The sequence below is a fragment of the Triticum aestivum genome, chromosome 5D (genome assembly GCF_018294505.1).
Source record: "Triticum aestivum cultivar Chinese Spring chromosome 5D, IWGSC CS RefSeq v2.1, whole genome shotgun sequence".
NCBI lineage: Eukaryota > Viridiplantae > Streptophyta > Magnoliopsida > Poales > Poaceae > Triticum > Triticum aestivum.
In genome coordinates, this window is record NC_057808.1 from 278,187,937 (window position 1) to 278,203,071 (window position 15,135).

General features: G+C 44.3%; 1 pseudogene; it reads left to right on the forward strand.

Annotated features, from left to right (window-relative positions):
• The first annotated feature begins 11,029 nt into the window (after positions 1-11,029).
• On the forward strand, positions 11,030-14,092 carry LOC123124663 (uncharacterized; annotated as a pseudogene).
• Positions 14,093-15,135: the final 1,043 nt, after the last annotated feature.

Below are 15,135 nucleotides of genomic sequence, written 5' to 3' on the forward strand. Positions count from 1 at the left end.
GTCGAGGAAGCAACGAGGAAGCTACGAGGCAGGAGGGCGCGCCCCCCCCCCCACCCTCGTGGGCCCCTCGCAGCTCCACCGACCTACTTCCTTCGCCTATATATACTCTTATACCATGAAACCTTCGGGGAGAGCAACAAAACACTTTTTCCACCGCCGCAACCTTCTGTACCCGTGAGATCCCATCTTGGGGCCTTTTCCGGCGCTCCGTCGGAGGGGGAATCGATCACGGAGGGCTTCTACATCAACACCATGGCCTCTATGATGATGTGTGAGTAGTTTACCACAGACCTTTGGGTCCATAGTTATTAGCTAGATGGCTTCTTCTCTCTCTTTGGATCTCAATACAAAGTTCTCCTCGATCTTCTTGGAGATCTATTCGATGTAACTCTTTGTGCGGTGTGTTTGTCGAGATCCGATGAATTGTGGGTTTATGATCAAGATTATCTATGAACAATATTTGATTCTTCTCTGAAGAAAATGCATGTTTGAAATATCTTTGCAAGTCTCTTCGAATTATCAGTTTGGTTTGGCCTACTAGATTGATCTTTCTTGCAATGGGAGAAGTGCTTAGTTTTGGGTTCAATCTCTCAGTGTCCTTTCCCAGTGACAGCAGGGGCAGCAAGGCACGTATTGTATTGTTGCCATCGAGGATAAAAAGATGGGTTTTATATCATATTGCTTGAGTTTATCCCTCTACATCATGTCATCTTGCCTAATGTGTTACTCTGTTCTTATGAACTTAATACTCTAGATGCATGCTGGATAGCGGTCGATGTGTGGAGTAATAGTAGTACATGCAGAATCCTTTCGGTCTACTTGTCACGGACGTGATGCCTATGTTCATGATCATGCCTAGATATTCTCATAACTATGCGCTTTTCTATCAATTGCTCGACAGTAATTTGTTCACCCACCGTAATACTTATGCTATCTTGAGAGAAGCCACTAGTGAAACCTATGGCCCCCGGGTCTACTTTACATCATATAAGTTTTGAATCTACAATTCTAGTTTACTATTTATTTTGCAATATTTACTTTTCAATCTATACAACAAAAATACCAAAAATATTTATCTTATTATCTTTATCATATCTCATTTTTGCAAGTGGCCGTGAAGGGATTGACAACCCCTTTATCGTGTTGGTTGCAAGGTTCTTGATTGTTTGTGCAGGTACTAGGCGACTTGCGTGTAGTCTCCTACTGGATTGATACCTTGTTTCTCAAAAACTGAGGGAAATACTTACGCTACTTTGCTGCATCACCCTTTTCTCTTCAAGGGAAAACCAACACATGCTCAAGAGGTAGCATGCTACTTTCCAATTCGAGAGAAGGTACAATTACCTCATCAAGTTCTACTTTCCTCCCACTCACTTCTTTCAAGAGAAACTCCTTCTCTAGAAATGTTCCACTCTTGGCAACAAAAATCTTGCCTTCGGATCTGTGGTAGAAGGTGTACCCAATTATTTCCTTAGGGTATCCTATGAAGACGCACTTCTCCGATTTGGGATCGAGCTGATCAGGCTGAAGCCTTTTGACATAAGTGTCACAACCCCAAACTTTGTGAAACGACAGCTTAGGTTTCTTGCCAAACCATAGTTCATATGGTGTCATCTCAACGGATTTAGATGGTGCCCTATTTAACGTGAATAAGGTTGTCTCTAATGCATAACCCCAAAATGATAGTGGTAAATCAGTAAGAGACATCATAGAACGCACCATATCCAATAAAGTACGGTTACGACGTTCGGACACACCATTACGCTGTGGTGTTACAAGTGGCATGAGTTGTGAAACAATTCCACATTGTTTTAAATGAAGGCCAAACATGTAACTCAAATATTCGCCTCCGCGATCAGATAGTAGAAACTTTATTTTCTTGTTACGATGATTTTCCACTTCACTCTGAAATTCTTTGAACTTTTCAAATGTTTCAGACTTGTGTTTCATCAAGTACATATACCCATACCTACTCAAATAATCCGTGAAGATCAAAAAATAACGATACCCACCGCGTGCCTCAACACTCATCGGACCGCATACGTCAGTATGTATTATTTCCAATAAGTCATTGGCTTGCTCCATTGTTTCGGAGAATGGAGTTTTAGTCATCTTGCCCATGAGGCATGGTTCGCAAGTATCAAATGATTCATAATCAAGTGATTCAAAAAGTCCATCCGGATGGAGTTTCTTCATGTGCTTTAGACCAATGTGACCTAAACGGCAGTGCCATAAGTATGTTGCACTATCATTATCAACTTTGTATCTTTTGGCATCAATATTATGAATATGTGTATCACTACGATCGAGATTCAATAAACCATTTACATTGGGTGTATGACCATAGAAGGTTTTATTCATGTAAACAGAACAACAATTATTCTCTGACCTAAACGAATAACCATATTGTAGTAAACATGATCAAATCATATTCATGCTCAACGCAAATAACATTTATTTAGGTTCAACACTAATCCCGAAGGTAGAGGGAGTGTGCGATGGTGATCGTATCAACCTTGGAATCATTTCCAACACACATACTCACCTCGCCCTTGACCGTCTCTGATTATTTTGCAACTCCCGTTTTGAGTTACTAATCTTAGCAACTGAACCAGCATCAAATACCCAGGGGCTACTACGAATACTAGTAAGGTACACATCAATAACATGTATATCAAATATAACTTTGTTCACTTTGCCATCCTTCTTATCCGCCAAGTATTTGGGGCAGTTTCGCTTCTAGTGACCATTCCCTTTGCAGTAGAAGCACCCGGTTTTAGGCTTAGGTCCAGCTTTGGGCTTCATCATGGGAGTGACAACTTGCTTGCCATTCTTCTTGAAGTTCCCTTTCTTTCCCTTGCCCTTTTTCTTGAAACTAGTGGTCTTGTTAACCATCAACAATTGATGCTCTTTCTTAATTTCTACCTTCGCCGATTTCAGGATCGCGAAGAGCTTGGGAATCGTTTTTGTTATCCCTTGCATATTATTGTTCATCACGAAGTTCTAGTAGCTTGGTGATAGTGACTAGAGAACTCTGTCAATCACTATCTTATCTGGAAGATTAACTCCCACTTGATTCAAGTGATTGTAGTGCCCAGACATTTTGAGCACATGCTCACTCGCTGAGCTATTCTCCTCCCTCTTGTAGGCAAAGTACTTGTCAAAGGTCTCATACTCTCGACATGGGCATGAGTCTGAAATACCAATTTCAGCTCTTAGAACATCTTATATGCTCTGTGGCGTTCAAAACATTTTTCAAGTCCCGATTCTAAGCCGCAAAGCATGGCGCACTAAACTATTAAGTAGTCATCATATCGAGCTTGCCAAACGTTCATAACGTCTGCATCTGCTCCTGCAATAGGCATGTCACCTAGCGGTGCATCAAGGACATAATTCTTCTGTGCAGCAATGAGGATAATCCTCATATCATGGACCTAGTCCGTATTATTGCTACTATCAACTTTCAACTTAGTTTTCTCTATGAACATATCAAAAATAGGGGAGCTAAATCGCGAGACATGCAAAACTATTAAGACTAAGTTCATGATAAATTGAAGTTCAATTAATCAAATTACTAAAGAACCCCCACTTGAATAAACATCCCTCAAGTTTATCTAAGTGATACATGATCCAAATCAACTAACCCATGTCCGATCATCACGTGAGATGGGGTAGTCATCAATGGTGAACATCTCTATGTTGATCATATCTACCATATGACTCATGTTCGACCTTTCAGTCTCCAGTGTTCCGAGACCATGCATGTCTGTACATGCTAGGCTCGTCAAGTTTAACCCAAGTATTCTGCATGTGCAAAGCTGTCTTACACCCGTTGTATGTGAACGTAGAGTCTATCACACCCGATCATCACATGGTGTCTCGAAACGACGAACTATAGAAACGGTGCATACTCAGGGAGAACACTTTTATCTTGAAATTAAGCAAAGGGATCATTTTATAATGCTACCGCCATTCTAAGCAAAATAAGATGCATAAAGGATAAACATCACATGCAATCAAAATATGTGACATGATATGGCCATCATCATCTCGTGCTTTTGATCTCCATCTCCAAAGCATCGTCATGATATCCATCGTCACCGGCTTGACACCTTGATCTCCATCATAGCGTCGTTGCGTCGAGGTAGTCACGCCAACTATTGCTTCTACAACTATCGCTAACGCATAGTGATAAAGTAAAGCAATTACATGGTGCTTGCACTTCATACAATAAAGAGATAACCCTAAGGCTCCTACCGGTTGTTGATACTACAAAACATGATCATCTCATACATCAACATATATCACATCATATCTTGACCATATCACATCACAACATGCCCTACAAAAACAAGTTAGACGTCCTCTACTTTGTTGTTGCAAATTTTACGTGGCTGCTACGGGCTTCTAACAAGAACCATCCTTAACTACGCAAAAACAACAATGGTGATTCATCAAGTTTGCTGTTTTAACCTTCTTCAAGGACCGGCCGTAGTCAAATTCGACTCAACTAAAGCAGGAGAAACAAACACCTACCAGCCACCTTTATGCAAAACTAGTTGCATGTCTGTCGGTGGAACCGGTCTCATGTGCGTGGACATGTAAGGTTGGTTCGGGCCGCTTCATCCCACAATACCGCCGAATCAAAATAAGACGTTGGCGGTAAGCAGTATGACTATCACCGCCCACAACTCTTTGTGTTCTACTCGTGCATATCATCTACGCATAAACCTGGCTCTGATGCCACTGTTGGGAAACGTTGCATGGAAAACAAAAAAGTTTTTACGCACACGCAAGATCTACCCATGGAGATGCATAGCAGCTAGAGGGGGAGTGTGTGTCTACGTACCCTCGTAGACCATAAGCGGAAGCGTTTAACAACACGGTTGATGTAGTCGGACTTCTTTGCGCTCCAACCGATCAAGTACCGAACGCACGGCACCTCCGCCTTCTGCACACGTTCAGTTCAGTGACGTCCTCCGCCTTCTTGATCCAGCAAGATGGCAAGGTAGTAGATGAGTTCCGGCAGCACGTCGGCGTGGTGACAGTGATGGTGAAGTGATCTCCGCAGGGCTTCGCCTAAGCACTACGAAAATATGATCGGGGGTGTAAACGATGGAGGGGGCGCCGCACACGGCTAAGCAATTGTTTGCCGTCTGCTAGGCTCGCCCCTCCCACATATATATAGGTGAGAGGGAGGGAAGAGCAGCCAAAGGGGGTGCCCAAGTAGGAGGAATCCTACTTGGGGTCTCTCCCAAGCCGCGCCCCCTGCCTTATATAGGTGCGGGGGAAAGGCAGGGGAGGGTGGCGCCCCCCTTTCCTTTCTCCCATGTGAGGGAAAGGCAGGAGGGGCTAGCCCTCCTTCCTTTCCTTCCCTAGGGCTGGCCGGCTAGGGAGAGGGGCGCACCATCCCCCTGTGGGTTGCTCTGTCCCTCCCTTGGCCCATTAAGCCCATAACACCTACCGGGGGCGTCCAGAACTCCTTCCGGTGATCCCATGGCTACCTGGTGCATCCCGAAACCCTTCCGGTGTCCGAATACCATCGTCCTACATATCAATCTTTACCTCTTGACCATTTCGAGACTCCTCATCATGTTCGTGATATCATCCGAGACTCCGAACAACATTCGGTCACCAAATTATATAACTTATATAACACTATACCGTCAACAATCGTTAAGCGTGCGGACCCTGCGAGTTCGAGAACTATGTAGACATGACCAAGACACCTCTCCGGTTAATAACCAATAGCGGAACCTGGATGCCCATATTGGCTCCTACATATTCTACGAAGATCTTTATCGGTCGAACCGTTATGACAACATACGTAATTCCCTTTGTCCATCGGTATGTTACTTGCCCGAGATTCGATCGTCGGTATCTTCATAGCTAGTTCAATCTCGTTACCAGCAAGTCTCTTTACTCGTTCCGTAATACATCATCCTGCAACTAACTCATTAGTCACTTTTCTTGCAAGGCTTCTTATGATGTGCATTACCGAGAGGGCCCGGAGATACCTCTCCGATACTCGGAGTGACACATCCTAATGTTGATCTATGCAAACTCAACAAACACCTTCGGAGATACCTGTAGAGCATCTTTATGATCACCCAGTTATGTTGTGACGTTTGATAGCACACAAGGTATTCATGTGGTATCCGGGAGTTGCATAATCTCATAGTCGGAGGAATATGTATTTGACATGAAGAAAGCAATAACAATAAATTGAACGATCATTATGCTAAGCTAACAGATGGGTCTTGTCCATCACATCATTCTCCTAATGATGTGATCCCGTTATCAAATGACAAAACATGTCAATGGTTAGGAAACCTTAACCATCTTTGATCAACGAGCTAGTCTAGTAGAGGCTTACTAGGGACACAGTATTTTGTTTATGTATTCACACATGTATTTAAGTTTCCGATCAATACAATTCTAGCATGAATAATAAACCTTTATCATGAATAAGGAAATATAAAATAACAACTTTATTATTGCCTCTAGGGCATATTTCCTTCAACAATATCACTATGAATGACTACATTTGGTTGCTGCATTTTGTAGTTAACACACCTTTCTATTTTTATTTAACAATAATTAGTGTACTTAAACCGGCACAAAACCAGTTTGAATGACTATATTTACTTGTTATTAAATGTTAGGCCTGTTGCAGTTAACAGACCTTTCCACTTGTTTTGCTTTACTAGCGTGCTTAAACCTGCACACTGAAGCTATCTTTTGGAGATTATTTTGTCTGCCATGGATATATTTGTTTGATGTTTAGCCTGATGTGCTTAACATGCCTCTTGATGTACTTACAGAGGAAAATTTTGGGAACGACTGCTGTTTTTCATCGAGGTTAGTTTCATCCCATGGCTTATATATACTCACTATTCAGGATATCAGTAGCTGGTACCATATAGGCCGGGGGCTGATAAGGGACTAATCTGTGAATCGAACTTTTGACTGAATATATCTGTAACCCATTTATCGTTATGTTAACTAGGGCCATATGTAATATATCTGAGGCTACATAGCAACATGCACTGTACTAAATGTCTATATATGCAATCCTAGGCTACATAGCAATAAGGAAGAGTGTTACTTAATGTTCTTGTGATGTCTAGATATACATAGAAGAGCAGCAGCAACAACAACAACAACAACAATGGCACAATCCTGTTTGGATACTCTAACTTAGCTAGAAGTTAGAGTTAGTTTCTAGCTAATGACTAGCCCTGAACTAACTCTAGCCAAAGAGGTGTTTGGGTGACAGGGTTAGATTGACAATAAATACACTAGGAGAACTAGCTCTAATTAGCACCTCTTGGGTGGGATAGTTTTTTTGGATGGGTTAGATGCAACTACCTCAAACTAGCCCTCATGTTTGGATATACTTTAGGGCTATTTGAGCCCAAACTTAGCTCAAACTAACTTAACCCATGGATACAACAGCAGTTAATCAGCCGATAATTTATAAGAATGCAATAACTCCCTGCGTCCCATAATATAAGATATTAATTCATCTAATATGTGACCGAGGGAGAGGGGATGTTGTACTACATCATTGCGCAATTGTTCTTTAGCTTCTAATATTTACTTGATGCTTTTAGGTACATATGTCATTGGTAAAGATCCGTGCTTTGGCCCTTTCTACGTATGGGGCAATGAGATATTGATGAACCATCATCAAGTGAGGAAGCTGATAAAGATTGTTAGTAAAATGGGTCAAAAGATGGTAATTAAACTATTTGTTTACACTTTATCCAAGACAACAACGAACTGCAGGATGGTAAGTACGAACCCTCCAGCCTTCTTTTTACCGCCCATAATGAGTTGTGTTAGATGACATTGTCTGAATTTTTTTCCTTTGAAGTGGTTCCCAAAGCAGTTTACTTAAGGTTACCTCTCAAACTACATGATTGGTGGGCATGCAAAGGTTAAAGTATTTCTATCAGAACACGATGATTATCTAGATGTGTTCATGAAGACAGTGAAGGATGGGCGGTCGGCCATCACAAGGGGTTTAACTAGAGTCGTGCGTGCCTTCTGCATGGAGGAGGGCACAATATGGGCATTTCGCTTCACCTTATTCAACAATCAGAATGTATTTCGCCTCTTTCTTTACCGTCTTTATAGTACAAGTATACAACTATGGTTCATCATTCTTTATTTGGTGCTTATGTAATTCTTGAACATATGTACCTGCGAATCAAATAATGCATTGGTTGTTTGAACCTGATGAATATGAATAAAGTTATAGCATACTTTCAAATTCAAATCTGGTACAGTTTGAAATAGCGGCAATTAAACTACGGTGAAAATTACGCTCGCGGGTTGTTACGGCGCACACGCTCGGTAAAACACAAACGTTTGTGATATAAATCATAATCCAACACGGTTCACAGAGAGGAAACATGTGCGAGCATGCACACAATTGCCGTTTGCAAACTGTGTGTGATGTCAGACAATATTACAAACGGTGCGGGCAAACTAAACGTTTATGATAGTTGCCTTATCATACACGATTTGCAACCATGAACTATTTCTGGTGTGTTACGCATCGTAAACGTTGCACCACAGAATAGCATGTGCAATAGTTATCATGTACGACGATGTTACGACGGTCCGACGTTTCGTAATCCTATATGACACTCGTATGACAATTAGCTAATCTTCCTAATTAATTATCGCACACAGTTCGGGAAAAGTGAATATGTGTGATTCTCTGCTTATCATACACGTTCTATAATCATGAACCGTTTGTGATGGGCCGCACATCATAAACGTAGCACCACAGAATAGCGACTGCGATGGCAATGCAAGCACAAACGAGTAGGGACAACTGTATGCATCAAGGCTCCCTATTCCCGACGGTTTCTGGGTCGTGTGCGAAGGATCCCCGTATCACAGTCATTCACTTGGCGACGGTTCAAAACGTCGTCGCGGAAAAGGGTTAAAAACCGTTTGTATAGCACCTTGTTATACCAGTGCAAGCTTTCCTGATCATATTTCGGATATTCCTAAGAGCATGTACAATGGTGGCATATGGATATAAGGAGCTTGAAGCATCTATATTGATTCTTCCTTCCCAATGCAAGCTATCATTAGTGAGCCTCATCAAAGAATAGAAAATAAAGACTCTCAGTACATATACATCTCTACTCTTCACTTCAACCTTTTCAGTTTTATGCACCGGACCACACTTTTTCTCTTAAGCACCCGCCTCCTGCGGTGGATCCCGTTGTTCTATCCGAACCTAAATTTCCTGACATTCAATCCTGCGTAGCCTATGGGGCATCACCCTGGGGCTATGTATTGGCCATGCCCTAAGGGCATGTACAATGGTGGCATATGGGTACAGATGCCCCATAAGAAAAAGTAGTTTGAGGTAACTACATTGATTTTTTTCCCCAATGCAAGCTACTACTGGTGAGTCTCATCAAGAAATACAAAGTAAAACCTCTAATACATATGCATTTCTACTCTTCACTTCAACTTTTTCAGTTTTTTACATCGGACCACACTGTTTCTCCCACGCACTTACCTTTTGCAGAGGATCCCGCTTCCCTATCCGAACCTACTTTCCCTGACATCCGATCCTACATGGCACTATGCATTGGCGATACCCTAAGGGTGTGTTTGGTTTCGTGTGTGGCACCTGCCTCGCACCCGCCATGCAAAATCTAGTGCTTTTGGTGGCCTGTGCGGCCTCCTCAGCCCGGCCCAACAGATGCAAAAGGAGGCCTCTCAGCCAGGCTGAGGGGCACGCAGGAATCGGCCGTATCTCTGAGCCAGGCTCGCGGCTGCAGCCGCAACTCTTGCCCCGTGTCTCCTTTTCCTCCTCCTCTCACACATCAAATTTGATCGAGATCCATTGCTGCCACCGCCACCTGAGCTCCCTCGTCCACACCAGTCCGGACTCTCTAGCAGGCGCTCCTCCACATCCACGCCGAGGGACACACTGCCGCCCGCCGGCCGAGCTCCGTCGCCGGTGCTCCTCCATGCCCACGCCGGGGACACGCCGTCCACCACCAGACCGGGCTCCCTAGCCAGCGCTCCTCCACGCCCACGCCGGGGGACACGCCGCCCGCCGCCGGCCGAGCTCCGTCGCCGGTGCTCCTCCATGCCCACGCCGGGGACACGCTGTCCGCCACCAGTCCGGGCTCCCTAGCCAGCGCTCCTCCACGCCCACGCCGGGGGACATGCCGCCCGCTGCCGGCCGAGCTCCCTCGCCGGTGCTCCTCCATGCTCACGCCGTCCGCCACGGATCCAGAGGGGAGCACCTGCGCGCTGCGAGCCGCAACCGGCGCAGCGTTTCTCCCCCTCTCTCCCCCTGAGTTTAGTTCAGATTTCAGTTCAACCTTCTTTTACATGTTCCATGGAATGATCCAGATCCAATTGAAATTGTTGAAATTGGAAAAGAAAGGTTCACAGAATTAAGCTCAAATGCAGTCTACCAAACAACATCTATTGTATACAACATCTCTCATGCAACAATATCATACAGTGCACTAAACACACATCTCAACCAATCTCTGCATCAGCTCAGCCAGGCCACGCTCACCCAGGATCCCTCATGCGGTGCAGGCTAAAGCCGCCCACGCAACCAAACACGCCCTAAGCTAAACTTGTTCATGGAGAACCCGACCCGGAGGCCCGAACCCGAAAGCCCGAAATGACTATATATATTATTTTTATTTGAAATATAGGGATACTAAACTAATATAATATCTTGAATATGATTAATTTAATTAAAAAACGCCATTGTTCATGTGTTTCGGGCCAGGCCGGGCCGGGCTCGGGCTTGGGATTTTTTCATCGGGCTTGGCCAAGCCTGGCCCGAACCCGACCCGACCCGGCCTGGGGAATGATCAGGTTTACCCTAAGCCAGTGACTGAAGTGGAAATTGAGCACGAGTTGAGTGATTTTCATTGTGTAAAATCAATTTCCGTCAGCTCGACCTCACCATCAGTTTACAGTCGAACGCAACCCCATCCCCAAATTCGAAAAGGCAGCGCGGAAATCACATGTCCGTCCTGCCAAACGCTGCCCCGCGTGCTAGCTAGTCCTCCGTCCTGTCCCCTCTCCCGAAACCTCCTGCAGCTCCAGCGATGGCGCGGAAGAGCAAAGGGAAGAAGACCAGAACCAAAAGAGACCCACTTTCCTCCACCTCGGTTCCTCCCCCGCCGCCGGTGGAGCCACAGGCAACGGCGCCGGACGTCTCGATCGACGTGCTCGCCGAGTTCGACATCTTCAGCATTCTCCGCCGTCTCTGCCTCGTCGACCTCCTCCGCGCCGCCCTCGCCTGCCACCGCTGGCGCCGCCTGGCCGCCAGCTGCCTCCTCGCGCCCCTCCTCTCCTCGGCCACTTCTTCCACCCAACCGAAGTCAATCCCCCGTTCCCGCTGGAGGAAACCAAGGATCCCGACACCCCCGCCGTGTTCGCTCCCCTCGACGCCTCCTCCCCGCGCCTCTCCCTCGACTTCGCTCCGGACGCCTTCCGCTTCTACCTCTACGACTCGCATCAAGGCCTCCTGCTTTGCGAGCCGTCCGACCCCCTTCCCAAGGAGGTCATCCCCCGCTTCCTCGTCCTCGACCCGGCCACCCGCCGCCGCACGCTCCTTCCGCCCCCGCGCCGCGACACGGTGCCCGATGACCGCAGCTCGAGGTACTACGTCGGCTCCGCGCTGCTCTACCGCGCTCACCCGAGCAAGCTCTGCTTCGAGGCTGTCTGCTTCGCCATCGACGGCGGCCACCCTCGCGCCTGGGTCGCGTCCGTCGACAACGGCGACTGCAGCTGGCGCGCGCTCCCGCGGGACGAGGATGTCGTGGTCGATTTCGACCCCTGGCGGTTCGAAGGACGCTGCGTGCACGCCGCCGGGAAGATATACTGGCACATCTGCAACTCCGAGCGCGTGCTGGTGCTGGACCCTGTCACGCTCAGGTTCTCCTACCTGCCGGCGCCGCGCGCGCTGCGAATCGACGCGCTGGCTATGTGCAAGTACCGCGTCGGGGAGACGCCGGATGGGCGGCTTTGCTTGGTCACGGACGGCCAGCAGCAGTTGCATCTCTGGGTGCGCGGGGAGGGCAGGTCCAGCGACAACGGTTGGCTTCTGGAGAGGAGGATCGTGGACTTGAGCGCGCTGTGCGACATGATTCCTGGCATGCCCAGCAACCGGATGCTCAGGACCCATTGCATCTGGCCCACCGACATGGACGCCGGTCGCACAGGGAAGGTGTTCATCAAGACCTGGGGATTTGGGCGCTACACGTACGATCTGCACACCGGCAAGATGGAGCGCCTGCCGACGAGAAGCGGCAAGGACTATGCGCACCCCGTCTTCGCCTACTCCCTGGCATGGCCGCCCACGTTCCTCGCTCCAGAGGACTGACTTCGGTAAACCCTGTCGCCATTTCTGTCCAGCGATGTTGCTCGCTCTTTTGCACACTCGGATCAATGTTTTTGTCATGTGTTTGCTTGCAGTAGTTTGTTCCATGTGCATAATACCATGAGTAAGTGCAGTGGCATTGGATTAGGCTAGTAGAACCTGGAGGCACAAGTGTATCCATGTAAGGTTATAGGCAGTTCTTCTTGCAAGATCGGTAGAATACTGAAGTGATTATGCTCTAAATGACATGGATGGGAGGCCATCATTCCAATATCTAAGTCTGTTTGAACTTCTGATCACAGGTGTCCTGTTAGTTGTAGAGATACACTCCCTAATTTGTGCGTTCATTATCCTATCCTGCCGTTTCACATTCAGAAAGTTTCCCAGTTACAACTTCTGAATTGTTCTTACACATTATCCTGGTATGCTTGACTGGTTTTTGATGTCCTGTATTACAGTCCCTTCATGTGATTTTCCTAGAACCAGTTTTATTTAGTACACGCTACGTGGTAAGTAATTTTGGCACAAGGAACAACATAATATTTACCTAGTTAACTAGGTTGCCAATGAATTGAACTCCCTCTGTATCAAAATATAAGACCTTTGCTGACACTAAAATGTCTTATATTTTGATACAGAGGGAGTAATGTTTATTTTTACATTGCATTTTGTACATTAGGTTTGCGTTTTAACCGCCCTGTATATCTGATTTCCTTGCTCATTTTGATTTGTTATAAAATATCTTTTAGGTTACCTTTATAGTTCCCAAATGCAGGTTGTTTTTATGCTGGAAGTTTTATTTAGCTTGTTTCGTAGGCATGTCGCAGGTTTAAGAAATGATCTTTTAGCTCATGTCTATGAATTGTATACCTCCGAAATCGTCATCTAGTGTGTACCTTAATGCTTGTTTTCTCTTAGAAACTTGTCTTGTGCTACTGGGTTGGGAGCTGGTCCTTATTGTTAACATTAAGTTCCTCACTTTAACTTCTGATGATGTCACCCTTATATTCTTTTATCTTTATAATTGGTAATGGTATAATACTGCTTGTGTATTTTCTAGTAATTGGTCATTTAGAAGATCAAAAACTAGAATGGATATTGTAACATTCTTATGATTACATATGCGTCATTCGCTATGTGATTATTGGTTAAGTACTTCGTACTCCTTGCTGTATGAAATCGATTGATGGTTTTGTTTAGGGACTTTTAGCCTAGAAGATAGCCCACTTATTTAGGCTTTCTTTTCATACTACCATAACTGTCAAATGGTCTGAATTGGAGCAATCTTTCTGACAGCTCTTTGATAGAATTCTAAACGGTAAACAGCATAGACATGAGCCTAATGTTCTGGTTACAAGTCAGTTTGATTTTTCTACTACGTGCTCATCTTGTATGCTGGTAAAATTATATCGGCTTATTTCAGTGCAAATTTGGTAGCTGATCCTTCTGTCATTTCTATGATTCAGGCCGTGTGGCGACTTGTAAAGGAACTGGCGCATCCTTTTTTGAAGTCAGCTCTTGATACGCAGGTCATCACTTCCTCATTGTGTGCCATCTCTCTCGGGGAAGCTCTGATTATCTTGGCCTGTATGAGGCCATTTAAGCAATCTTTTGATGCTATGCTATCCAAGTGTCATTTGGATCTGATGATATTCAGCAAGGCGTACTGTTAAATTAAATTATGCTTGTTTTGGACAATCCCTTGCTTTGGTCTATTCAGTAATATTGATTGAATTTTGACTTTCCAATTGTTCTGTCTTGCCTTGGTAATTTGTGGGTTTGGCCATTGTGAGTTTGTGATTGTCAAATTAGTACTCGCTCTGTTCCAAATTTGAACTAAAACCACGACGAGTATCTACTATCTAGCGATAATTGAACATCTTGAATTTGGATAGCAGTACTAGTTTACACACAGCTTGCCAGATAGTTTGCTTTTTCATTCTCTAAAAAAAAGGTAGTTATTTTTTGATTTTTTATGCAGTTGGTCTGCTATGAAAAAGCCCAGATGGTTTTTCATAGTACTTTTAAAAACAATTGTGACATGAGAAACGTTTACATATTTGAAAACAAAACCACGAAATTAGGAAAAAAATTGAATTTGAAAAAGTTTACGGAATTGAATAAATGTTCCCGAATTTCTGGATTTGAAAAATGTTCATAAATTTTAAAAAAGTTTGGATTTGAATAAAAGTTCATGAATTTTTTGTTATGCAAAAGGATCATAATTTCGAAAAATAGTTCGATTTTTTTAAAGTTCATGAATTTAAATTTTAAAAAGTTCATGAATTCAATTTTTCAATTTTTTTTGAAAAAAAATCACAAATTTGAATTTGAAAAAAGTCATGAATTTGAAAAAAGTTCAAGGGTTTAGAAAAAAGTTCACGAGTTTGAAAAAAGTTCATGGATTTGAAAACAACTTCATGAACTTAGAAAATTCATGAGCTCAAAAAAACTTTACAGGATTCAAAAAAGTTCATGGATTTAAAAAAAAGTTCACAAAATCGAAAAAGTTCAAGGGTTTAGAAAACGTTCGCGGGATTCAGAAAATTCGCGGACTCAAAAAAGTTTCACATATTTGGAAAAGGTTCATCGATTTTTCAAAGTTCACGGATTTGAAAAAGTTCATCAATTTTGAAATGAGAAGTTCATGGGTTTGAAAAGGTTCGTCGTTTTGAAAAGAAATCACGGATTTGTGAAAAATCATGGGTTTTAAAAAATAGTTCGATAAAACAATTTACAAA